The 26,947-nt window shown below is 39.2% G+C and overlaps 1 long non-coding RNA gene across 1 annotated transcript in view; it reads right to left on the bottom strand.

The window, feature by feature from the left end:
* Positions 1-19,185, bottom strand: part of LOC133274742 (uncharacterized) — a 236,679-nt gene extending 217,494 nt beyond the window's left edge. The window contains exon 1 of the long non-coding RNA XR_009745226.1: positions 19,128-19,185. This is a non-coding gene — a long non-coding RNA (uncharacterized LOC133274742). The remainder of the gene's footprint in view (positions 1-19,127) is intronic.
* Positions 19,186-26,947: the final 7,762 nt, after the last annotated feature.

Here is a 26,947-nt window from a genome sequence, read left to right as displayed (position 1 = left end):
TTCTGAACTTTTATTACCATCAAGCAAGGCTACAGTATGACAGTAAATATCATGGATACAGCCATGAAGGACCTTCATAACACTGTGAAGTCAGAAAATTTTCTACCTGGAATAAGCAGCACAACACTCGTCTCCAGACAAGCAGTTCTGGAAGCAGGAGGTCAAATAACATTCCCAAATACTTGTACCATGCACTTGTACCACTTGTACGTAGTAGATAATGTGCCAAACAAGCTTCTCCTATAGTTCAGAAGGGCTCTTGGCTACAAGGACTCTTCAGTATGTGATGAGGGTTGCACAGCAGTCTGTGTGTATTTTAGGGCTCTAGCAATGTCTGTTTTCATGAAATATTTAATAGCTTAATATTTTGAGACCACTTAATTTAAATTTATTGTCAGGAGACAAGGTATGAGAGGGCAAATGCATAGAAAAGGCTGTATCTACACAGAGAAAAGCTCACAGGGATTGCTGCTCTAGAAAAAAAGAGAATGGTAGTGTGGCCGCCACCCATGTTCTGCTAAGTGACTTTCTGAACTTCTCAGCTTTACATGTTTAAAAGGGGTGGCACACACCTTAGCATCTTTCTGATGATTGGAGTTTAACACATTGACTTAAGAGTTTTCCTGTCAGCCCGATAAGAAAGGTGAAAGCCTTATCAGTTGCAAACAAGAGAGGAACTCTTTAAGAGGGAAAGTCACTATCTGCTATTCCAAGTGACATAGCAAAAGCAGTATCAGATGAAGGTAGTCTCAAGTGAGACTCTTCTCAAATTTCTTTTGAATGTCTGTCCTCTCTGGGTGCACTCTATGATGTCCTATGGTAAAAAAAAAAAAAAAACAAAACAAACAAAACCCAACAAAAAAACCCAAAACAACCAAAAAAACCACCAAACTCCCCCCCCCGAAAAAAAAACCAAAACAAAAAATTCCCCACCAAACAAAAAAAAAAACAAAAAAACCCAACAACAACCACAAAACATGACAAACAAAGCCCCCCAGTCACCTATACAAAAGAACTACCTATAGTTTGAAGGTAATATAAGAAGAAAGTCTTACACCATGTGGCATTTACAGCCACTTCAAGGTTCGTTTATACTTCTAGGGCAGTTAAACAGACAATGACATATGAACATATGAAGCATCAGCCCTTCATTAATAAAGAAGCATGGTCCATGGCAGTTCAAGTCTAATAGCCATGATTTGCTTGGGGCACTTTTACTGCTGGAAACAGACTAAGGACCTATTTCAGCAAGACACTTGGAATGTACAAACCCTCCATTCTATCACTATTCAGGAGAGCACTTAAACTTGCTCTTTCCATCCCTTCAGAGTGCCCAAACTGCAAATGTTTCCCACTCAGGTGCCAAAAATGCTAACTTCCCCATATTATCACCTAAGATGCTGTTCAGGTTCACTGGGAAACCAAAATAGTTCCAATGAACAACTAAAAAGCAATTTTTCTTCTCATTAGCTTCCTTCCAACCCCCCCCCCCCCTCCCCCCCTTCTCCTTATGTTTCTTTGTTTCTTTCTCCTTCATGCTATAGCAAACTTCAGCAGCACTGCAGAATGCTGATGAGACACATGCTTACTGGGTGGAAGCCCAACAGCTATTTTTGGCCAATACCTGGCATGAACTTCCTGGGCTTTGAGGACAGAGGGGGTTTGGTTATAAGGCTGTCCTGAAAAGTTTAATCCTTCATTATGACTTGCCAAAAGGCTTGCAAGTTTTACAAAACTAATGTCACATTAACGACAAGCTCCAGCAACCCTTTAAGCATTCCTAGCAGTAAGGCACTAAGGTGGCTTTTCCTTTGAGAATATAAAAACCATAACAAAAGCATTTTTATTTCATCTCTAAAAAGATCAACGCTGTATATGCAAACTCTTTGTTCATTTATTTTTTTGCTCTTTTTTTAGAAAGGTGTTGGTCAAGTGTGTGGTTAGCACAAAAGCAATTAGGCAGTCTTTGGAACACAGCATTTCCAACATCTCTCAATCCTGATCTGTCACAGTTCTCAGACTGCACTGAGGAAGGCTTGTCACTCATGGGCTCCTGTACACTGCAAGAAGAATCAGCATTCAAACTGAAGGGTGAAATATTTCATAGAAGCATTTAGGCTGGAAAAGACCCACAAGATCATCTAGTCCAACCATAAATGTGTGCTGATCTGTAACTGCGAAGGACTAATTCTATGACATTTCAGGTCTCCTTATGTCTGAAGATTTACAAGCCACTATTCCAAACCTACTCCTGCTACTTCTGAACTTCAAAAGTCAAAACTAAACATTTTTTATTCCATCATATATTTAAACAGACTATTCAGGAAGCATTTAAGTTTAGCAGTGATTGCATTTTTATGCTGCCTGATCTCCAATTCTCATTTGAAAGAGGAAAAATTTGGAATTGCTGGCAAATCAGGTTTGCTAAAGGTACGGTTTACCACGTGAAGCTGAAGGTTGGAGTGCAGGAAAACTGCAGTTTTTATCTAACCTTTTCTGATCTACCCATTCTAAATACAACTTCAGAAAGAAAAAGAACTGAGGAACAATTTGGAGGTGATTTCTAGAGAGAGAGAAAGAAGTCAGACCCCATTCACTCATCCAAAAGGAGGCTTCAAACCTTTTCTCCTTGCCTTGAAATCTTCTTGATATCCCATTCACTTCTTTGACATCTGAACCAAGTCCCAGGCTACTCCTGCCATGAGAAGGGTTCTCACTGCTGTGAGCTTGGATCAGGTGGGTTTCTCTGTTTTGCTTTGTTATCCTGATGAAACATAGTGGTTTAATAGAGGGAACTGTCAGCAGGGGAATGTGCTTCATCCTCCAGTGACTTCATTTTATGAAGTTTAGTCAGCAGCTCTATCAGAGCCATTTTAATTAAATAGGTCACTAAAGGATCTTCTTTTTACCTTAAAACAGATGTGGCTGGGACTTTACCTGAGCTGAAAAGTTTGAATTTCATTAGGGCTTTAAAGCATTCTTTCCCCCCCCCCCCCCCATTCAAATACAACTAGCATCCTTTCTTCAACACATCAATACAGCTATTTTCATGAAGTATTGATTAGAAGTCATTATAATCACAAAATGTTAATTATACCAGTTAATTCCCAATCTGTTTGTACCTCAAGCTTGTTTGCTTTCAGCACAGAAGGTTAAAGTAAGTGAATCAGTCTTGGCTTTCTCTCATGAGACAATTTTTTATACATTGAGGAATGTCCTTTGAACAGCAATTTTTCTCTATGACCAGGCTTTTTCCCCAACATTGTTTCATAACTATTTTCATACTATTTTCAAGAATCACACAGGGATACCAAACTCTTGGTCTCTTTACCACTAAACAGGTTCCTTACAGTCATCATAACTAATTTTATGGGTCTGTAAACAACAAAACAAGAAAACGGTCTAATGCACCTCAGCTACCAGATGGAAGAAGTAGGACTGGTACGAATTCGGTGCTGATGAGTTTTAAAGTCAAATCCTGCAATATTACTGAGCTGATTCTGTTCCCCACTTTTCCTTCTACATAAAGTTTCATTTAATCAGTTTGTGGAGACACCTTGATTCCTGCAGCATCATAGCTTCTGCTCCCAAAGATGGCTGTATCGTATTCACTCTAAATACCCAATCCTATCATGTCAATTTTACGGGAATTAGCAGCCCTCTCCTTCTTATTTCCCAAGAACAACAAAATGACTGTCATGCCCCTATTTTCACTTGTGCCTCCTCATCTTCCTCTGACTGTGCAGGCAGTTTGGTTTCCATTTTAATAATTTAAAAACGCTAAAAAAAAAAAATAAAAAAAATAAAAACCAAAACTACACACCCACACCCTGCCAAACCACTTTCTCTGCTCGCTGGCACATAGACTTCATTAAAGCTGCCTTTGGCTTGAGATCTTTTAAGAAAAAGACAATATAAGCTGTCTGTATATAACCTAGCCATTGCTCACAGTTGACTATAGTGGCAAGTGGGAAGAGGGAATTTTGCATTTTCTTTGCACTGTTAGGTACAAAGAAGGTAGCATTAATTTAATAAAGTCAGGTCCACAAAGTACACGGAGAGAAGGAAATTATACATAAAAAACCTATTCAGTCCCTGGGAAAAAAAAAGTTACTTTGCACTATACAGACCTATCCTGGAACAGCATGCAAAGAATGCATTCACTGGAAGCAGATTTTAAGTTACAATAGTACTTCTTACAACATGAAAGTTGGTGCCATGTGGGCACAGACAATGAGTCCACTTTCCCATTCCTTTTCTTAAGCTGCCAGTAAAGAATTATTACCTTTTACAAAATATTTCTTGGATGGAAACACTTGGTGTGCAATATTTAAGGAAGTATTACAAAGCTCCATTTAAAGTGATGTTATTGCCTCCAATTGAAACAATTGGCTGATTCCCAAATTATTCAATCCTGATTGCTGCATTGCTTGGTTTGGAATAGTGATACATCTGGGTGTGCAAGGACTTTGCCACTACCTGAATAGGAAAACCACTTCAGTGTAATGTGGTGGCCACCCACAGGCCCCATTATCAAATGCACACAGAGATCAGCTCGTGGTTTCAGAATACAGAACTTACTAGTTTCATGGAGCACACTATATCTCCACCAAAAACTAAGAGTATTTGACAGCTCCACACAGGATATCACTGTTTTAGCAAGACTCTTTATGATCCCTCAAGCCTTTTTCACATTTATCCCAGACATTAGATGTCTGCACAGGTAAGTCTCTTCTATTGCCCAGTGTAAGAAGTTGCAAAGTTCAGAGAAAGCCACTAAAATGAAAGGCAGCCACTGAATGTAACTTATTGAGACTGAGCTCTCAAATTTCCCACATATTTTTCAAATAAACAAAATGCCAATGTGAGAGAGTTCTGGGGCTTAATATACCATTCTAAAATTATCAGAACCTTGTTATGTTAAACTCTACTGAGGGTTGTTTTGACTTTCTGCTTGCATAACTCAAAGTAGTCATAGATCAAATATCTGACAAAGTTATGACAGAACACATGTACAAGTTTGTGCAACAAAGAAAGAGTCAGAATTAAATAGCCACAACATAAGTAGAACACCTTTTAGTTTGTGGTTGATACAACAGGAAAAAAAAACAGTTTCTGTAGGTTTCAAGTTGGAAGACTCTTGGTTTTGTTTTTAAACCCAGAAACTGAATAACAGTGTCTTTTGTATAAAATCACAGGGTTCTGTGCTGAACTTTGGAAAGCTGGCTTTCCTAACCTAACCATCATTTCTAAGTAAAATTGGCTACTGAAAGCTACTCATGGTAAAGGATGGTAAAATACAGGGATGCAAACTTCATAATATCAGAACTCAGAACTTCCTGACAATTTGAGCTTTTGTGGTAGACCACTCTATTTTAACAGCTAGAAAGGTAAAGGTGTAATTTATTTTAAGGTAAAATACCTTTGAAGACCACTGTATCATAATTACAAATATAAGGCAGTGATCTTTGCTATTTAAAGGCATTTTGAAAAACCACATCCACCTTTCTCTTTCCTCTGGAAGGCATTTTGTGGCTCACAGAAACCGTCTGGCTAAAAGTAATTGAATGCATAATCCTTTGCACTTGTGTCCATGCCCTTGCAGCACCATTTCTTCAAAGATGAAAGTCTGTGGATCTGGCTGTAGGCCCAGTTAAGAAGGGAAAAGCAAGTGAATAGAGCTGACAACCACACCGCCTGCGCCTGAGGCTGCATTAACTGCTCTGTACCTTCTTTTGTATTGCCTTGAAGAGCAATGGCAGCAGTCAGTGAGAATCTCAGAGCCACAACTCCAGCGGCATTGGAGAAGAACAGTGAGAACTCAGGCTTGGAAGATATCTTTGGCCTTCCACACATCCCCAGGGGCTGGAAGATTTGGGCAGAAAGATTTGGGCCGGAATCAAACCTGTTTACTGGAGGGTTTTGTCTTGTTACACTGCCTTGTGTCCATGGGAAGATACTATCTGCATGGGGAGTACCCAAAACACCAGAATATTAACATCTTCTCAGCACTGGAAATCGTGATCATCCATCAGAGTTTTATCAGACTGGTTTATCAATGAGTCAGACTAAGACTGCAGACCCACTATCATTTAAGAGTTAGGGCAGACATGGATATTTCATGCAGGTCAGACAAAAAGAGCATACGATTTTCTGTCATGATCATTTATGAGGTCCTGACCTTAACATAACCTCTCTTCACAGTGCCTATAACTTGTTTTCTTTGGTAATTCCCATGAATTAGCTTTTTTGCTTAGCTGTCTAAACTAATTTTTATCACATGTAAAAGCCTTTTCATGAAGCAACAGAACAGCTTTGCTTCCTACCTTTAGAAATCTCTCTTCTTTCCTGAGTATTGATACAATTTCATAGTGAGGACAATTTTACATAAACTATTTTCCACTCCACTGAATGTTATGTCGCTGTATGTGAGTATATTACTTGGCTGATACTAAGGCAAAATATTGCTATAAATGCTGTATTTTCATAAATGGCATTCTTTGACTTTTTAATAGATTAATTCCATGCCTACTATTAATACCAAGTCTTACTGATGGATCTGTTTCAAGCAGCCAACATAATTTCCTCTGTTTTCCCCAGAGCCTTCACCTATGATTCAAAGCGAAAAGAAGATCACTAGCTCCTCTGTATTTCAAGGCAGCGAAGCGATTAAGATGGAGGGAAAAGCTCTGCTGATTTGAAAAACTCTAGTCAGTAACACAAAAATAGAGAAAGGCATTTTGAGATTTAAAAGTAGAAAGTGGAAAACAGGGAGTTTTATTTTTCTCTGGCCTGTTTAAAAAAAACAACACACAAAAAACCCCTCTGAAATAACAACACACTACAGATTGGCCAAATTCAGAGCCAGCTGTAGATATGGGTAAGTTAGTGATAAATTAATGCCAGGTTCAGCAAAAGTATAGCAGCTGTAAGTTTCTGACAGCATATAGTATATGAGAAATCCCTGTGATCGTAATGCTAATAACGCAGGAGATGAAAGACAGCATGACTTTACCAAATTTAGACTCCTTTTAAGTATCATTTGGCTCACATTGGGACACACATTTTGTTCTCTTCTACATTAGTTTAATTCTAAATTTTGAGTAATTGACTCCAGGATTATATTCTTCTGAAGGATACTAAAGATCAGTGCTGCCTAGACTTGTTCCTGGAAAAGGCCCAAGAATACTAGTAATAGCTACATATTTTATTCTAGCTTTTCAGCATGTTGGGAGCAATTAAACAAAGTGCATTAAACCCAAATGCAGTAACTCTGATTCTTCATTAATATATATCTGACCCCAGTTACTCCTTAGTTCATTAGCGTTTGTGATCACCCATATTTTCTAGTTGGACTTGGTCCATTTTGTAACTGACTAGTTATATACTTTTTGAGTATAAACTCTATGCCTTATCAATCCCTCAGCCTTATTAGGGTTTCTGAAACACCAAAGTTCTCCCTATTTTTATAAAAGCATCCATGTTACAGAGACTAAACTTCTGAGATGCAAATTTTGACACTTTCAGTATTTTCAAGCTATGCTATATTTGTTCTGAGCCACTGCCAAATGTGAAATAGCATTTAACACATATCGTCTTTAATCATCTAGCTTGTGTGGTTATATAATAAAATACAGAGTAGGCTCAGAGACAGTTCTGTTCAACTTCCCATTTACCCGCAGAAACTGTTACATTTTAAAAGCAGTACCAAAGTGGTTCTGCTGATAAAACCTCAGAGTAGGAACACAGATCTTGGGAAAAGATTTTGGCCAATTGCTGTTCTATTTTCCTGTTAAGATATGCCTGCTAATTCAGGACAAGAAGGGTGTACAAGAAGGGTATGTCTGCTTGCAGGATAGTTCTGCAATAAGCCTTCATATCCATAGAGGCTATAAAGATTCTTGCATTCCTGAGTTATTATTAATGTCAAATCCCACAAAAGGTGTGGGCTAGACATAAAGGAGTTCAGATCTCCAGCTGCTTTTAGTCTGTGTTGCTCAACAGTTTATATAGAGACCAGTGGAAAAGATGGCCCTATGTGGGGTTGAAAGGCTATCACAGACATGGAGGAAAAGAGATGAAGTTGCCACAAAGCAGTGCAAATTTATTCCATCATGCCTCTTTCTGAACACGCAGTCTTCTGTAGTTTACTTTTGCAGTCCAACCCTGCAGAAAACACATGACCTTTTGAGAAAGTCTTTAGCCTCCATCTTTAAAGACTTTCAAGACACTGGGTTCAGGAGACGAGTTACAGGAACAACAGCAGCCAGCCAGGGTGCAAGACGTTCCATAAAAACCAGTAAGTATCTTACTAACGCCTCCCACACACAAAGTTTGGGACACTGTCATTTATCATCCTTATTTTGCTTTTTAAAGAAGCAAGACACACCTCACAAAAAAAAACAAAAAAACAAAAAAAAACAAACAAAAAAAAACCACCAAAAAGAAAGGGAGGAAACACATTCACAAGAATCATCTGATACAGCATTAGAAAACCAGCCAGGAAATCCTCAGGAGTGGAGGCAGCTTAGAAGACTGCCTATAGAGGCTTAGGTCAGTTTGTATAACATTACCTATAACATGGTTTTATTTTAGGCTGCTGAATCAGCCTGAAGTGGTGAAGGAGAGGCACTAGCAGTAACTATACATACAAATAGGTAGTTACTGGCCCAGAGGCAATGTGTCATCACCTTGACATAGTGAACAAAAATTTCAGCCTTTACAGTTTAAAGTCTCCATCATCTCACTTCATATTATCTAGTACTGCAATCTTCACCCCTAATTAATATTGGAGCTGCAAACAATCTGAACAACCTGCTGCCCAGTGAGCACATTTTTACGTCACTATTAAAGCCATATCTGGGGACAGGATGCAGAAGTGCAGGCTGTGGGGCACAAATTGCAACTAAGGCTTCAGCATCATTGTAAATAGTCAGCTGCTGCCAAAGGGCACAGTTGATCCTAAAATGCTTTAAAAGAGCAAGTAGCAAGATGGAATCAAGACGTTTTATCTTCTTTAGTTTGGTGTTAGGGTAATTAGTATTTGAATACAGACTGCAGCTGTATATCCACATAAGTAATAAATCAGAGATGAGAAAAGCCTCAAAAATAATGAAAATTTGGAGGATACTCCATCACCTAATGTACAGCTAAATCTGCACCTGAGCAAGAGAAGGTTAAGGTAAACTGTGATTGCAGTGTCTGCGTACATACATGAGGAACAAATTTTGGTCACGAATTTCTTCAAAAGACAAAAAGTCTTAGTGTCAGGAAGACAAAATTAACCATAGGTAGATAAATGCTAGAAATGAAACTTACTTGGCAGTGACATTTTAGTTTAATAATATTGCTAATAACCAGATAATGGACCTCACCAGCATCTTTATTCCTCACTAGCCATGTTCAAACATCTTTTCTAACAGCTTTCCTGTATACTAGGGTTCTAGACTAGTTCCAACCCATACCCTGCAAACACCTTTGAGTCTTATTATTCTATTCACATAATGCCCGCTGGCATCCATTTGCCTTAGTTTTACTAAGCCATATAGTGGCCAGCTGTATAGTGTGCTGATGCTTTCAAAGCTTTTATCCTTCTCTACACAGGGCTACTGCAAAGCTGTTCTGATTAATGTATATTCCAAAACTATGCATAGTTTTGGTTTAGCACTTCTAAACATTTCTTCCCCCCTCATCCCCCCCCCCCCCCATTTTTTTAAATATGTTTAACATGTTTACACAGCTAAAAATGTTTACTTTAAATTCAGGTTTGCATCCAGTAGTCTCTTCACTAAGTAACCAAGTTCAGTGTTTTCCTCTTTCTCCCCAAAGTCACTATTTTACAGTTCTTCAAGATTGGTACCTTAGACAGAACTGAGATGCTTTGTCCAAATAATAAAGCATACACCGTAACTTGCTACTATATTATTATATATCACAAATGGAAAAAATACTTCAGAATAAGAGAGTGTTAGGTTTTCAAACATGGCCTTTTATTTTTTCCACATGTAATTATTTGCTGGCACAATCTACCACATCCAGATGGCTAAATATATGATTGTACCTCACTGTAATTTACAGAGGCACATTAGAGGCTAGGCTGAAATTGTAGTCCTAAAGGTCTAACCTGAGCCTCCAAACCCCAGGATATTTGGAATTAGTGCACTTATTTTGGCATATTATGACTAACTATCATGAGACAAACAATATGCAATACTAAAGTTCATCATTCTCAAGCTCACAAAAGGATGCATTACTGATAATGTCAGTCTTCATTGCAGAGCATTCTTTGTCATGATTTCCTCATTTGCCCTATTTGATGCTCATGACCATCAAAGAGCCTTATAAACTAAGAGTCCTCAGTCAATCAGAGGAAAAGATCAGGATATAAGTTTATATGATCGTTCTCTCTCCCCACTCCACACCCCTCATCTTTGGTAATGCAAAGAAACAACACTTCTGTTGGTTTCCTTGGGGTTTTCTCCCAGTTTGCTTCCTAGTAACTTTTTTATTCCTTTTTGCACTGGGACAGATGGGGAAAGGCTCATAAAGGAAATCTTTACAGTCTGATCATGTTATTAGGTTCTCTCACCCTCTCCCCTTTTAATTATTTTCAAAAAGAACAGGGTCAAACTATAACAACTTGTAACTGCGTAAGCACAAAAATACTTCCAACTTTCCTTAGCCATAAGAGAGACTGTCCTTTGATGCAGCTATATGTGGGGCAAAAGGAAAACACTAGAGCCCAGGCTTGGCACCTGGCACTTCTACACTGAAAAAACCCCAAATATTAAGGGCACATGCAAACAACTCCACTTGCCACATCCACCCTAGGCAACATTACCTACAGTATTTATCTGCTTTGTAAGGAAGTCTGTAATATAAGTAATCATAAAGTAAGGTGGAACTATGACACACAGTACATACAAATGCTTAATTTTTTAATATATTTCTAAATGAATGAGGCTCATTGTATTAAAAAAAATAAACATCCCTTGACTTTGTTTGAGGTTACTCTTCTGCAGTAATGTCCTCAACAGCATTTCTTGCAGGCTTTGGAAGAATCAAGATGAAAAGCATTCAGACACTACACAGACAATATCCATTTGATCTTTACACATTTCCACCCACACTTGAGGCCAACAAGGCAGAAAAGCATTTAAATTAAGTACACATTCAAACATCAGCATAACATGCCTCAAGGAGAACTGAAGGCATTGGTGGTAAAACCCTATTGACATGTATCATAAAAAAAATTAAGATGATGACTCACAAAGATCAGCACAGCACTTCTAGTGTGCACAGCCTACATAATACATTGGTAGCCTTGCCTCTTCTGCTAAGAAGTTTTTCATATTTAATGTTGCTGAAGAGAGCCATTTAATTAAACACAGAGATTGAGAGAGGCTGTTCATGACAATCTGAATTTCATTTTGTTTTGCATACATTGTCAATGAACATAAATTGTAGAGCTGTTAAAGACAGAACTCAAAGTTTCACACTGCTTAAGCAAAGCAGAAGGGAGTTTAACTACACATGTATTGACACTTCAGTCAGCCAGAATATATGACTGGAGTGTACAGTCTTATGTGTTAGGCTTAATCAAGATAATTTAATCAGCAGAAAGGAAGACAGTAGAACAGGCTTAATGCAAACTTAGGCAAGGAGTGAGCCAGCAGGCTACCCAGTAAGCCTGTTGCTTACTGGATATGCTTCTCATATACTGGCTGTCAGAGAGGTGGTTGCAGCTTCCGAGTCCTTAGAGAGGCTTTATACCCTACACAGACTACACAGTTGCAGGAAGCAGGAAAAAGGAGGGCTGCTTAATACCAGCTGACAAGATATGTTTGCTGATCAGATTGGGAAGATAGCATCCAACACTCACCTGCTAACATACACCTTGCATCAGGACAAACAGAAGGTGACACAAGCATCAGGTATTTGGCTCAGTGATAGAGCTTCTCGCTGGGAATTTCCACCAAGCCAGGCAACAGATGTAATTCCTTTGTGCTCATCAGATTGTGCAAAGCATATCATTACATTCAATTTTTATTCAATGCAGACAAAGTGCACCACATTTACTTGAGAGAGATGAGAAAAAAGCCCTTATGTTAAAGGACTGATAAATGGAATGAATGCATCTTTGACAGTGCCAGCAGCTGGAGGCATTACTATTTTAATATTTATTTTGTCTGAAGTGTTTTATTTAGAAAATGTAATTCTTTCTCACCTCTATAAAAAAAGCAACATGATGTAGCAAAGCATTTTTACAGATTCACTGCTAAGCATGTATTTCAGAATAGTAAATGACATTCACAAGTGAGCCTAGCCCCAGTGGTGATCAACAGCAGATGGGAGGGTAACAGATTCTACCTACAGTGTTACAACAGAAAATGGAAAAGTGAATACATGTGAAAAAATAGAAGGCAGCAGTGATAGCACCCAGAGCCTTCCATCATCGCCATGTTGTGAAAGAAATATTATGGGCCACAAATCTGTTAAACTTTTGAGTTTAACTTTGGATTTGAAAATTCAACCAAGAGTTTAGAGAGCCTAATTGAAATCTTCCCTCTCATGGGAAGCGAGCCACATTCCAGCACAAGGAAACAACAACAAAAAGTCAGCTTTCCCAAATGAACACATTTTGCTTGGCCTTATGCATTTGGCAGGCAAAGCCCAAGGTGTGGGCAATTTATGAAGCTCTGACTTTTTACTCATTAGCAAGTTCTTATGCTCCTTCACTGGCCACAATTTCTTTGTTGTGACATCAGTAACGCCATTAAAATAACTTACAGAAAGCACTAAACTGAGGACATATTTAGGCAGCTGTGTGGCAAGAGAATAAAAATGAATGGGATTCTGCAAAGCCCTTCCATCAAGATTATTTATTTCAGGGCATCAAAGATAATAACTGCCTCAGATTTCATTGAGAAATACAGTTATTTTCCAGCATTTTTTTAAACAGCAAAGTAATCATTTTTTCTTTTTTGCATAAGTCAGTTTTATTTACCTGCCTAGCTCCAAGCACCCCATTCTGTATATTCTTGAGTTGCATACAAGCCTGCGTACCTTTACCCATTTTCGCTGTTTAGATCCTTCCCACCACTGTTTCCCACTGTCCTCAATAAGATTTCACTTTCTGCTAGGTGGTACAGCCCTACGCAGCATCAACACAGGATAGCATGGTTTTCTCCAAACAGTGACATACTGTGTCTCATATTTGAATATGAGCACCAGAATGAAAACAAAACTCCTTTCAATTCAATTTAATCATTTTAGGCTCTTCAAACAAAAAAGCTTGAAAAAATCCTCTTATCAACCACTTTGCCTTTCTGGTCTCTTACTGTTTTGTATTCACCCTAGTTTAGGAGGATGTCCAAGTAAGCTTTCCTTAACTTCCTGGCTACGAACAGGTTGTTTTGCTGTAGTCATGGTTAACTGGTTTATCTCACGGCGTTGTTCCTCTGCTTCCAGTAAAAGGTTTTCACATCTAGAAAAACACAGCTGCTGCTTACCAAACCTTCCCAGTTTCCACCCTTACTCTTTCCTTTTTCCTCTGCAAAGGAAGAGCACATTTCAGAAGACTACATCCCTCTGAGAACACCCTACAGAAAATAGTGTTAGAAATCAGGCAAAGAAAACAGAAACAGCTGCCACTTCCACCAGCACAAGGTATTAGCGTCTTTCAGAGCAACCCAACATCAGAAGAAAGAGCAGCTTTTGTTTCAAGACCTGGGACATCACGTATTTTAAAGGACCTCAGATCTGTGCAGTTCATTGCAGCAGAATACTAATAACACACACTATTAAGATTGCTATACAGGAATCAAAGCCAGGCTGCCTGCAGCCATTTTAAACACTTGAGGTAACCACTATCCAATATCAATTCAGATCCTTCGGTGAAAGACTGATGGCATATTTGTAATGTACCAGTAAGTCAAGCATACTGTAGGTAGTAAAGACTGAGTCACTGTTTCCAAAGCAGATGAGGTTTTTTGTTCTACAGATAAGAGGAAGGAGGCATGATAATATTCCCTTTGCACTACTGACAGGTGTTACTACACATGGCAAGGAGACAGATCAATATTATAACATACTTATACTTTTTTGGTCCAGAAAGCTTTCCAATGACATCACCCCCCAGTATTTTAGAATCCAACACTGGACACAAGTGATAGCAGTAGCTACAAACGCTCTGGGTGGATACAGACCCACAATTCCTTTTATTAACAGTATGGCATAGTAGCAAATGACAGGATTACTGGCAAGAAACCTGACAGGGCTTGCAACATGAAGATGACTTATCTCTAACTTTCACTATTCTTGTGAATAGTGTCATTGCTCCACTGGCAATGGCACAACACTAAATACACGATAGTAGCAAGGAAAGTGGAGATGAGTTACAGCTTCTTTACTAAAAATATCCTTCTATCTTTACTTATCATAGCTTATTATTACATTAAGATATCACCCTTAAGAGTAACTGCATGTTGTCTGAAGAAACTTGTTTTCAAGTTACACCCAAGTTTTTCTGTGTAGAGAGAGATAACTACTCCATCATCCAGGCTCCTTTCTCTCCCTCAGGAAATAAAAAGTCCTGAAACATATTTCTGTTCCCAGGAGATGGAGAATATCCTGCAACATCCTTTCTGTTTAAAGTGCCTCCCAGACAGCTTCCAAGTACAATCTCTTTTCTGCACCGGCAGCAATTGGTCTTCCCACGTTAGACAGTTTTGGGAATAAAATTGTCCCATTAAAAAAAAAATAAAAATATCAGCAGAGGTGCCATCCACCATTTTGCTAACAATAGCATCTGTTTTCTTTTTCACTGCAAACTGCTTCACTTAGAAACGTAAAGCAGAGGATACAGAGCCCTGACAAATCAAATGTTTCAAATATTCTTCTTCCTAAGAATTAATAAGACTGAATTTATAACACCATTTTACAAAGTGCAATTCATTTCTTAATGAGGCAGACTGAGCACCCCTAGTTTGGAAGTACCCATGAGTGTACACAGTTAATCTCAGCCCTATTTGCCTTTAGTCAGTGTCTGTTCTGTTGCTTTGGCTAGGTAAACTCCAAAGGTTTTATGCTGGGGTTTTTTCCTCAATTTTTTTTCACTTCAACTAAACTGAAAGATGACAGGTAATAATATAATGTGTGGTAGAAGGAGAAATGCTGACAGACATTGTGTTACTTTGCTTCAATTAGGCTCTAATTACTTCTTCTCTTCAATTAGAAAAATCACATGAACCAATTATGCCAGATAATGTGTGCTTATCCTATTCAAACTGCACAATGGGTAAGGTCTATTCACATTGATTATCTTCAATTTATGCTTTTAGCCTTTTTTTCCCCTTCTGTCTGCCTGGCCCATTACAGTTTTAAAGTGGAAGCTCTTAAGCAGTTCACAGTATTATGATATCATTCATAACAATTGTTATGTTTTGATGGAAGAAAAATGTTGATGCCTTGAATGCAGAGGGGAAGAAATCTCTTTGGATTGAATGTATTCCAATTTTGTTATTTTGGTTAACAATATTCCCATGGTTTTTAAATAAATATGATACCATGTGGTCTACTGTTAATGGACAGAGCTGAGTGAAACAGTTGGTTCTATGGGAACAGAGATTTCAAAACCAAATGCAGAATGGAACACAAGAACTGCTCACTGTCAAAGCAGAGTATCAGTCCTACAAGCCCTATCAGGCCTTATTCATGAATGCTCTGCAGATTGGAAGCAGTCAACAAAAGCAGAGTGACAAGCATAAAACCTAGAAATGGAAAAACCCTAAGAATGTTTTCCTGGAAAATAAATTGGGGGGGTGGGGGGGTGGTTAACTGTGATGTAAATTCTCAACAGTCACAGAACACTTCCATAGATCTGGATGATCTGGATGAGCAGAAAATGCTGAGAAACAACACTGAATACTATAGGCAAAGAATTTCAATCCCTCTTAAGGATTTAAGGGAGTCTGCTGATGCATGGTTTTATCTAGCCTTGTGTTCAACTGAGGAAAGAAATCCTTTTAATACTCCAAGATTAAATACAGAACACACCCTTTGCTGTCCAGCAACCTCCAGAGATGGCCAAGCATGAGGTAAGGTGTCACTTGGATCAGCTGAAGCTATCTCAGTCAACATCAATCTCTCTTGCTTAAAACACATAAGTTCTACTCAGACTGGCTTGCTTGAATAGCAATTGCTTTATATTCAAAGAGGAGTAATTTATTTCCTGGGGAGCTGAGTAGATACAGAAAGAGAAAACAACACCAACAAGAGGTTCTCAAAATAGATATTCTCCTTGGGAGAGAGAGATACATTCTGATACTCTCCTTGAGAGTGGAGGGAACAGAAAGATATGACCCTTGAGTTTTGAGACATCCCAGAAAAGACTTCCAGGCACCACTAAAAGCATGGCAATCCCTCCACAACACAGGACAAACCAATCCTGTTCCTGAAAGAAGAAAATAATCTCAGAGCCTACTATTTTAAATGTGAAATGGATTATTTTCTCTTATATACCTCGTCTACTATATATCACGTGCCATTTCAGTGCCTAGTCACTTGTTCTCATGAGGTCTTAATTTAATTCCTTAGAGTCAGCTCTTGTCCATACCACTCTGAACAGCTTTATGTCACCTGAATACATGGCTCTTCCTAATGTTTGGAAGACATACCAGCTTAAGGTCTTTTTTATTCCATCTAATTCTATTTTGAAATTCAGCATAACTTATAATGTTTCTTATTTTCTTCATTTAAGACACAATTAAGGACAACTTTTTGTTACTAGCAACCTTTCTTGCCCTAATATTTAGCTGTCCTAAGCACTTTGTATCCTCTCTCAAGCTTTTCTACACAGACACTATACGTTGGCCCTGTTAGTGAGTATCACCATACAAACTACATGAAAGGATTTGATTCTTTTAGATATCCCTTTTAGCTTCTTTCAGAATAGATTTCAGTTGGAAGTACCTACAGTGATCTGTCAGGTCCACCTGCCTGACCAATGACTCTTAAATTATTCAAATGACTCTTAAACACTGACAAGCCTGGGGCATCAACCACCTCTGAAACAAAACACTTCCTAAGGTCTAGTCTAAACCTCTCCTGGTGCAGCTTTGAACTATTCCCATGTGTAGTATCACTGGATACTAGGGAGAAGAGATCAGTACCTCCCTCTCCACTTCCCTCCTCAGGAAGCTGTAAAAGCAATGAGGTCACCCCTCTGCCTCCTTCTCTCCAAACTAGACAAGCCCAAAGTCCTTACCACTCCTCAGAGGACATTCCTTCCAGCCCATCCACCAGCTTTGTTGCCCTCTGAACACATTCATGTTCCTTAACATCCTTCTTTTATCATGGGGCCCTAAACCACACACATTCTATTCTGTTAATATAAGCATTATCATTCAGTGAGTGCTGGAGAGGAATCAGTAGGGTAAGGTTTCTAAAGTGAGTGGGAAAAAATCCAGAAGCATATTTTTTTACATATTCACAATGAGAGCCCAAGAGAGCAGCTCAGCCTAGGCACTTAACATCTTGATGGGTATATTAAGTAAGATAGATTCCATTTTAAGTATTCAGATTTGTTAAACTGGGAATTAAAGACCCAAAGGCTGCTAAATAAACCGACTTGGGATGACACAGTCATTGAGATTTTTTCTGACTAGCTTCTGGTCAAGTACATAAGCTAATAAGGCCCTTATCTGCAAATGACAAATATGAAGACACATAACTTACAAAACTGCACTTTTTTTTTTTTTTTACATGTAGTATACATATATTCCCTAACAAAAAGGCTGCCCAAGAACAGAAAAATCATGCTGCATATTGAAATAAAAACAGGGCAGAAGCTAAAGAGTTAAACAAAAGCACGTTGTTTTCTATAATGTTATGAACATGAAGTGTCTATTTGTCAAAATGTAATTACAAAGAACTCTTTACATTACTTGATATAATGAATACCATAATGGAAGTTCAAACATCACAGGGAAAATAGTTACCTGTGACAGGCAAAATCATTTTTCATTGAATTACAGCCAAGAGATGTAAACAACTGAAGTATTTGGGACCCAGTATTCTAAGAGGTTACTACAGAATTACACACAGTTTAGGTAAGACAAGCTTGTACCAAAAAAACTCTGGTTTGGCTAACAAAATTCTCTGTGATCAAAACACTCTGGAAAACTCAGCTTTGAGATTTACTCTCCCTCCATCCTGTGTTTTTAAAGTCCAGATCTAGGTCCCACTAAAGTCAAGGTCTCTCAATTACCTGCTTTGTCTGGCTACAGAAGGAGAAGTAGCTGAGTGAGATAGTTTTCTCACAAAATTTAGACAGAAATTTAAAAAATTAAAATATCAGATGCCAAGAGACTTCCAGTCCATCTGCCAGAGCAAAGACTGGAACAAGTTTAAATGAGAACCTAGACTTCTGGAATATGATGGGAGCAGAAGTATTTCTCTTTAGAATCTTCCTGTCACCACTCAAAATTCAGTAAAATTCACAAAGTTTTTCTGAAGCTTGAGAACACTTGTCTAGCATTTTGAGCTATAAAGTGACAAAGAAATAGAAGTTAAATTTTTTAAGATGCTTTTTGCACTCAGAAAAATGGAACAGATTTTTTCTTGAAGAGTAGACTTTCATTTCTCAATGGTTCACACCTCTTCATTTGATGAACACTAAATATGCCAACTTGATTGGAGTGACTACAAAGCCTTTAGAACTATTTGTACGGACTCAGATTGAATTGATACAATTACCCCATCTCTCTTTAATAAAAGAGTCAAGTTCTGTGAATTATTTTAAGAAGAGTCAGCAGGACAAGCCAGTTGGTTTTGTCTGCACTTGAACAGTTGGACTGACAGAAGGGTAAGTAAGGTCATTATTTGATTTACTTATGAAGAATATTAGACCACAAAGAATTGGTAAACTTATTTCATCTAATAAACCACTAGAGGTGACAACTCACAGTTTCTGTCATTATACTGGCTTCTATCCAGAAGTAGAAATAGCAGCACCAACAGTTCCGTGGGTAGGTTACTTTATTGCTAAGAAAGAAGAAATCCCTTCTTTCTACTCCAAAGGGCTGCATTACAAAAAGGAGTTCTGTTGAGTTCAGACATGCTCTTACCTTAATAGAACAGAAACTTCTCCTTATGTCTCTTCAGCAGTATTACGTGGTCTCCAACGGGAAAGAATAAGAAGGAATAAAATTAGACCTTGCCTATACTTGCAATTATAAAAACTTGCAGCAATAAAAACCAGGCCAGAGGCAGAGGTAGCAGTTCAACAAGGAAGAAGTTTCCACGAACACAAGAGGAAAGAAAACCCAGATCTTAAAATGTATGTGTGCAAATTCATTCATTGTCTCTTGGGTATTCATAACAGTTTAGAAGTGAAATGCAGTTTATGAGCATGAAGTATTCTCATGGTTGGTTTAAACTATTGTAAATTGCACTGCATTTACCCCTTAGAACTACTACTTAAAAACAATTATGACCTATAAGTAAATGCATTTACTTGAAAAGTTACTTTTTATGGCAGGCACTATACCTTTATCATTCGTCTCAAAGTTTCAGGAATAGATTATAGGAAAGGCAGAACTAGATATTTTGCCCATGAAAAGATTTCAAGCATGCAAGTCATTTCCCAGATATGCCATGTTCTTTAAAATGGTACAACTTTTGCATACAAATCAAAACAAACACCCAGAAATCAACAGGGATCGAGCAGCACAGCAGAGAAGCAGACACCCAGAAGCAGACAAGATCTGAAAGTTTTATAGCATGCACATTTCCTAGCTTTAGATATGAAAATAAAATAAAAAAAAAAGGAAAAAATAAATAAAGACTTGGTGTTTAAAACTACAACTTAACTATGCTAAAAAGCTTTTAAATGGATTACTCAAAAATAGTTTTAGCACTAAGGAAAACACATTGATGAAACTCAGTGGGAGAAAAATGGGATTTTTCTAGGTAGACAAACTCTGCAGTGATCAGTCAATCTAATAAAGTAGCAGATTTGGTTTGGGGGACTTATGTTTAACAGTTATGATTATGGAACTGTATCAGTGATGAATATTCCATATTGTGAATACAATGTTGTGAATACAATGGTATTGTATTTTTAAACTACTATATAATTCCTTGGCATACTGTGATGATTTTTCCAGCTATTCGCCTGTTTTACAATTCAGCAGGAGATATGTGCTTAGTTATACTCATCATTAGTGCTATTCTGAACAACTTACTCACTGATTTATGGTATGTGCTCTCTATAGTGCTAAATATCTTTATGTGTCCTGCATGTATCTCTTGCTTAAAAAAAAAAGAAAGAATTGAAGAAGCTTCAGAAATTAGGTTCAGCCCATAAATTTCACACAGCTATATGTTCCTTATTCCTCACCCTCAAGGAAGGTAAAGGAGATGCCAATGCCTTATATCATGGCTCAACAAACCAGAAACAACCAGAAAGATTGTTAAAAGGCATGTAAAGAAGTGACTCATGCCTTTGGCAGGCCAAAATTTTTCAGTAGCTTTCATAATTCTGCATGTTTGCCCTCAGTTTCTATCACTGAAGAGCTCTCAGGTTGTCCATTGCATCTGCCAAATGATGAAAAACAACGCATGCGCATCACTTCAAACAGTTGTTAGATACTAAGCCAAAGTAAGTATAAGTTCACATGCCCTGAGACTGTTTGGATCTCTGCCTTTCATTGCTGGAAAGGTTCAGGGCTTTCCCCTCTTCTAGCCCCCTTCTTCCCAGAAAAGGGGACACTGACAATAAGTCAGTATAATCCTGTGTTTCACCGAGGATTAGGTCCAATTTTTCCCTCTTCCTCAACAGCAAAGCAGAGGGAATAAAATTCTAAAGGCCCTTCTGGTGCTACCTTTCTTCTTTTCCATGCCCTCCTCAGCAACAGATGGGCTGCTCAGCTGGGTTACTGCCCTTGCTATTATTTTTTTTTCTTACCCCTGAAAAGCAGCTGGAAGTTAAGTATAGGGAAGAAGAAATGCACTCTTGGTAAAAGTTCAAAGGAAATAACACTCTCTTTCTCTCATAATTATACCCATTCTAATGGATTAAAGCAGGTGGCACTGCAATACACCACTCATTCCCCTGTAGGCCTTCCATCTAAAGTATTATTGGTGCCTTCAAAAAAAAAGAAATACACTTAATTCCTTAAGTGACTTTTTCAATTTCTGGGCATTTAGCCCAACCAGTCCTTAGTGCTATTGTAATGCAAGTAATAAATAATTATTCTCTCTCCACTGACTAAGAAAATGATTGTTCCCATTTCATAGTTAAGGAAAAAAAAATTGAAAAAAAAAAAATTACTTCCTAAATTCCCCGGGAAGTCTCCTTGAACCTGGTGAGTGCCAGCCACAGCCACAAGATCTGTTCTTTTTAACACATCAGGTGACTTTCCCAGTTTTGTCAGAAATAGGGCATGCTACAGAGGGAAGCCACTGGAGAAAACAGGGCAAGTTTCTGGATGAGACTGTTCCTAGGTGCTCTCTAGCTAGGCTAGCAAGCATAGGGAGGGCTTGCAAATTTGTGCATCTGATACCTGGCACAGGGATGTCTCCAGGGAACTGGAAAGACATGGAAGTAGAAGCACTGAGGAACACTCCGTAACAAATTAAGTAACACTTTATGTTGAGGTTCTGCACTGTAATAAGAAGCAGGTTTGGATCAACCCAAACCTTCTTCCTTGTAAAACTTCAGCTAAGTTAACAGCTAACTCAAAGTACTGTGGGTATCTTGAGAGCTAGGAACCAGCATGAGAGAGCAGGTAAACCACAGCCGGAAGATAATGCTAAGCAGCTTTTAGTCTGGAAGCAGGGTTAAAATACCCTTAAATAACACCTTTAAAAGGCACTTAGTATAGAGAAATTCAAAGTGAGGTTAAAAAAATAAAAATTAAATGGATCAGATTTAGCACATAATGACTTGTGCTTTTTTTTCAATGAAGTGCATTTTGGGTCCACCTCCTCAGTGGAAAATAAGAGACTAACAACACTGCCAATGTGACATATCCCACAGAGACAGAAAAGAACATGCTGGGAACAGCTTGTCTCAGCACATCACGTACAGCAGACAAGGTAACATTGCACGCTACATTTGTGGCTTTGGCCATGTCTCCAGCAACCCGCACACTCCACGGGCTCTGTGCCTCTCTCCTCCAGTCAGTATTCACTGAATAGTATGTATTACCTATATCAGCCTGGAACCTGCAACGCAAGCAACAACCCATAGCGTCATTGAAATGCTGCTGCCAAGCTGAGAATGGCAGAAAGCCACACCACCCTCCCAACCTGCTCCCACCCACCTGTGCCCGCTGCATTAAGTGTCCTAATGCATTTCTATTTCCAGCACCATCACCAAACTTGGCAAACAACGAGCACTCTCCACAACCCTGACCCACTTGCCCACCTCCCTTGCAAGACAGAGACAAGGAATACAAAATCACAGACATGGAGTATTTTGAGTAACAGCTTAATGGAAGCTACCAAGGGATGTGAATCCAACTTTAACAAAAAGACATGTACCAATGAGTTCGAGTCCAATTCCCAGAATGATATTATCTGTGTAGTGTTAATTCTTTATTATTCAAAAGATTGCTAACTGCTCATATCTACACAAATGTGTTCATGCTTCATTCATTCCAAGTCAATAATAATGGATCCTTACTATTGATTATACATGAGCCTTTTTGTCCCATCGTAATGAAATTTTAATGTTGATGGTCCCCAAACTATTATTTCAACCTAATAACAGTGAGACTTGACAATTACCTCGCTCTGTGAGTTGCAGATAGAACTAATAAGGTCATCCTTAATAACTTTTTGTTTACCTGACATTTGGTAATTTTATAGTTATTATGTATTATTTTAAAGTCAAAGGAGTGTTTTGCAAAGGAACATTGTCTCCCTGTGGAATAAAATATGATTCTGCCAGCAAGAAGCCTTTCCTTTGCCTGCTCCCTGACCCAAGGTGCATTACCTGAGCCCCTCAGCCCAGGGGAGAGAAGCACATCTCCATGGCTGCAGCTCAAAAACATAATTACAGAAGGGAAAAAAGGGTCAAGAATCTTTAAACCTGGGGGGGGGGGGGACGGGGGGGACAGGGGATGGGGGACGGGGACGGGACAGGGGGAAGAAAAAAAATCTGTATGGGAAATCTTAGTTTAACACCTGGCAAGGACAGGATGGCTAGGGACACAGTATTATCCTGGTTCAGTGAACCGGAGTGCGTTTCCATCTCTGCGCATAGAGAATTGTTGTGGGGCTGTCCTCAGGAGGTTTCTCCCCTTTCTGGCCAGCAGCAGCCCCACAGTGCAGGTATAAATGAGTGCCTCCTTCACCACCAGACCACAGCCAAGGAGAAGTAGCTCTGGTTCCCAAACTGATTGCTTCCTGTTACACAGCATTGCTTGCCACCTGGCCTGTCACCTCACTCCATTCCCATCATGTTAGCAGGCAGTCCCTGTTACTGCAGTCCACTGCCATGAGATCCACCCTCAGAGCAGTGGGAGTGCCCTGACACCCAACCTACACTTAGGCAAAGAGCACACTTTTCTTTCCCAACCTGGGCTGTTTCCAGCACTTTTGATCCTTTCCCAAAGGGCTGCAGAGGCACTGTCAGTCACATGCCCAGCAAAGTGCTCTCCCATGAGGCACTGACAGACAGTGCCTCTCCATGGAACCTTCCAGAGCCAGCAGTGTCTGGGGCAGGGCAGGCTCCCCTCAGGCAGTTGAGAAAACAACCACCCAGCCAAAAAACTGGGCTTCCACCCAAAAAAGGCAGAGTGACAAACAGTGGTCTGGGGGCTACACATGGTGAGGGAAAAAGCTTCAAACTGAGAGACCACCACAAGGTTTGAGCAGCGACACCAAGCTAGCCAAATGTCTGCCAGCCTCTGGGGAAGAAAACAGGAAGAGAAGCAGCAGCTTCAGGAAGGCTCCCAATCCAGTCAGGCACATAAATACAAAGCAAGCAAACAAATGGGATTTGAACTGTTACTAGAGTAAATATCCAAGTAAGCACACTCAATGTTATGAGGTTAACTACATATATAAGCACTGTGACAATCTGAGCTTAAATAGCTTCCTAGGACTGGGTTTCCACACATCACCCACCTCTCAGACACACATCTGCAATGTGTGGTTTTGCTGCAAAAGAAACACTCATGGGTATGGACCGGCCTGTGCAGCGAGTAAAAACAAAGCCCTTAAGGGTCTTTCAGTTTAGGAAAGAAGATCTGTCTTCACTTTTCTGCTTGTTCTGGTCCTGTGCTGGTGGCAGGTTGGCTAAATCAAAGAATGTTGCTATAAAATCATTTCAGGAGCGGCAAGGGATCCTGGTGAGAAAGCTGGAGAGCCTTTCAATGTACTTGTGTGGGATTCCTTGATTTCACATGTTGCCTGCTGTCTTCACCGTGGCACTGGCACAATTGCCTGGTGTTACCCTGTTGCTCAACATTGATGGGGCACAAGGAATCATTAACAAACACTTAAGAAACAGCATTGCTGCAGCAGAAGACAGGAGAAAAAAAAAGCTGTAGTAATAATCTAAAAGATGTCCCAGAGCTAAGATCACCTTTTTTTCTTTTTTTGTCCAGTCTCATGCACACATAGTTTCTTGGTTAAATAGCTTTTTTTTTTTAGTATTATGAAGAACCCAGATATAACAGCGGTACAAATGCTGGGAATAGCTACTTGCAATTGTTATAATTGCTTCAATCACTGCATTCCCCAGACGTATTGAAATAGTTAGGGTTTGGTTTAACGTAATATTCAGTCCAAGGCAGGCAAGTTCATATGGTTAAACAATGCATCACAGAAGAGGAAAGGCAAGTACTAAGTCTATACGTCGGCTTTCTGAGTAGTGTTACCCATGTCCACCTCTTCAGTGTTTGGCACTGGTTGTATTAATGTTAAGGCATTTCCCTAAATTCTGTTTTTTCACAGCTTTATTTTCTAACTCCTCTTGCACATTACTTCTTTCATTATCTAGGCAGTAACCCAAGTGACAAAACTGTACCCTTTCATTATACTCCAGAATTCCTTCCAAAGAAATTTTATACTCTTCAGCAGGTACTACTTAGAATGGAAAAAGAACATACATGCGTATCAATATGTCTAGTAGAAATCTACTTTTTCTGCTAATATAAATATTCTTTCCCACTCACCAGAGATGTGTTTAGCTTTCTTCAACAAACTTGAAGGCTTTACCAGGAGAACAACCCTGATTTTATGATCAGCCTTGGTTTTGTGGCATGCCCCAGTCATAGAATCATAGAATAGTTAGGGTTGGAAAGGACCTTAAGGTCATCAAGTTCCAACCCCCCTGCCATGGGCAGGGACTCCTCCCACTAAACCATGTCACCCAAGGCCTCATCCAACCTGGTCTTGAACACTGCCAGGGATGGAGCATTCACAACCTCCCTGGGCAACCCATTCCAGTGCCTCACCACCCTAACAGGAAAGAATTTCCTCCTTATATCCAATCTAGACTTCCCCTGTTTAAATTGTAACCTGTTACCCCTTGTCCTATCACTACAGTCCTTCTATAGCAGCTGCGAAGCCACTGCTGCTCAAGTGGAGTACTTGCCTTGCTAAGAAGGCAGCACAGAGCCTTTGCACTGAGTTTTCCAGGCATAGCAAGCAGAGATAAAATGACACAGGCAGCTTCCCATGACAGAAATCCACACACATCTTACAAGTAAAGGACTGGAAAGAAGACTTGACTTCAGTTTTGATTCTTTCCTTTATTTCCTAACTCAGAGAAAGCTGTCCAAAACTCTTACTTTCAGGCTTGCTAGAGACTAATTTTTTTTTTATTGTAGTTTTGCTTACAAACTTGCCTGCAGCTCTAGCATTCCTAAGACTGCTGACAAGAATTTTAAAGCACCATGACAGGATGCCCTACTGCTCAAAACCTCCCAGACTTGCCCCAACTGGGATGAAGGTCTTGAACACAAGAGACATAACCTTTACATCCCCATCTCTAATGCTGCTGCTGCAGATCAGTACAAGAAACTGCAATAAGCTTCCTAGGTATGGGGAAATTAGTGTTGTATTTCTGATTTTTGCCACCTCTCTCCACTTGTGCACAGCACAGGCTTTGCCACCTCTGCTAATGCTGCACTGTGGGAACGGAGAGGAAGAAAAAAATCTTCCAAAATGAGCTTAAATCCCCCTGGTTTCCAAAGAAAGGAACATAAGCTTTTAAAAAATAAATATTCAAAACGAAACAAAAAACCCAACTCCCCCCCCCCCCAAGAAAACCACCGCCCCCCCCCCCCCCCCCCAAGAAAAAATGGCTTTGCACTGAACCTGGGATAGCATATAGGGTAAAAGAAGAGTTAAGAGCCAGAAGAGTCAAAAGTGTGGGGAGAAACCCCAAACCGAAACAAAGACTTCCAACTTCCTCAAGAAAAAAAATAGCTTTGTTGAGCTCAAAAGAGGGGAAATATCTGGATGGAGGTTTCTCAAAGTCTTCCTAAAATTAAAAATCAATCTTAATTTACAACCAAAAGTCTTAACCTGAAACAAAAAGTATTGAAAAGGAAAGTTAAGCCATTTTTTCTAGCATAATTTTCCCATATTTCAAAAATACTAACAAAACCAAGTAAGTTTTTCAGCCCAGCTCTCACCGCAGTCTGTGATGGCTGTAAGGTACACAAATCATAGCCAGGCCTTGCTATATTTTCACAGATAAAAGAATAACAAAAGTCCCTGTTGCCACATATTGGTTTCCAGATTTCTGAACCCTTTTTTTCCCCTAGATAATTTTCAGAATTTTGTAGCTGCAAGTTTGGTTTTCTGTTTTTAAAAGCTATTTGGGATAAATATTAGAGCTACCAGGAGTGTCATGTCATATACATATACTGACACCGTATTTATGGTATTGAAGTGATCGATACACTAAAAGTGAAAGCAGAGA

Source organism: Pezoporus flaviventris, unplaced genomic scaffold (genome assembly GCF_033815535.1).
Source record: "Pezoporus flaviventris isolate CSIRO_AGI_PZ_B2104156 unplaced genomic scaffold, CSIRO_AGI_Pfla_v1 ptg000036l, whole genome shotgun sequence".
In the NCBI taxonomy this organism is placed as follows: domain Eukaryota; kingdom Metazoa; phylum Chordata; class Aves; order Psittaciformes; family Psittacidae; genus Pezoporus; species Pezoporus flaviventris.
Note: the sequence above shows the minus strand (reverse complement) of the source record. Positions and strands in the feature narration are given on the sequence as shown.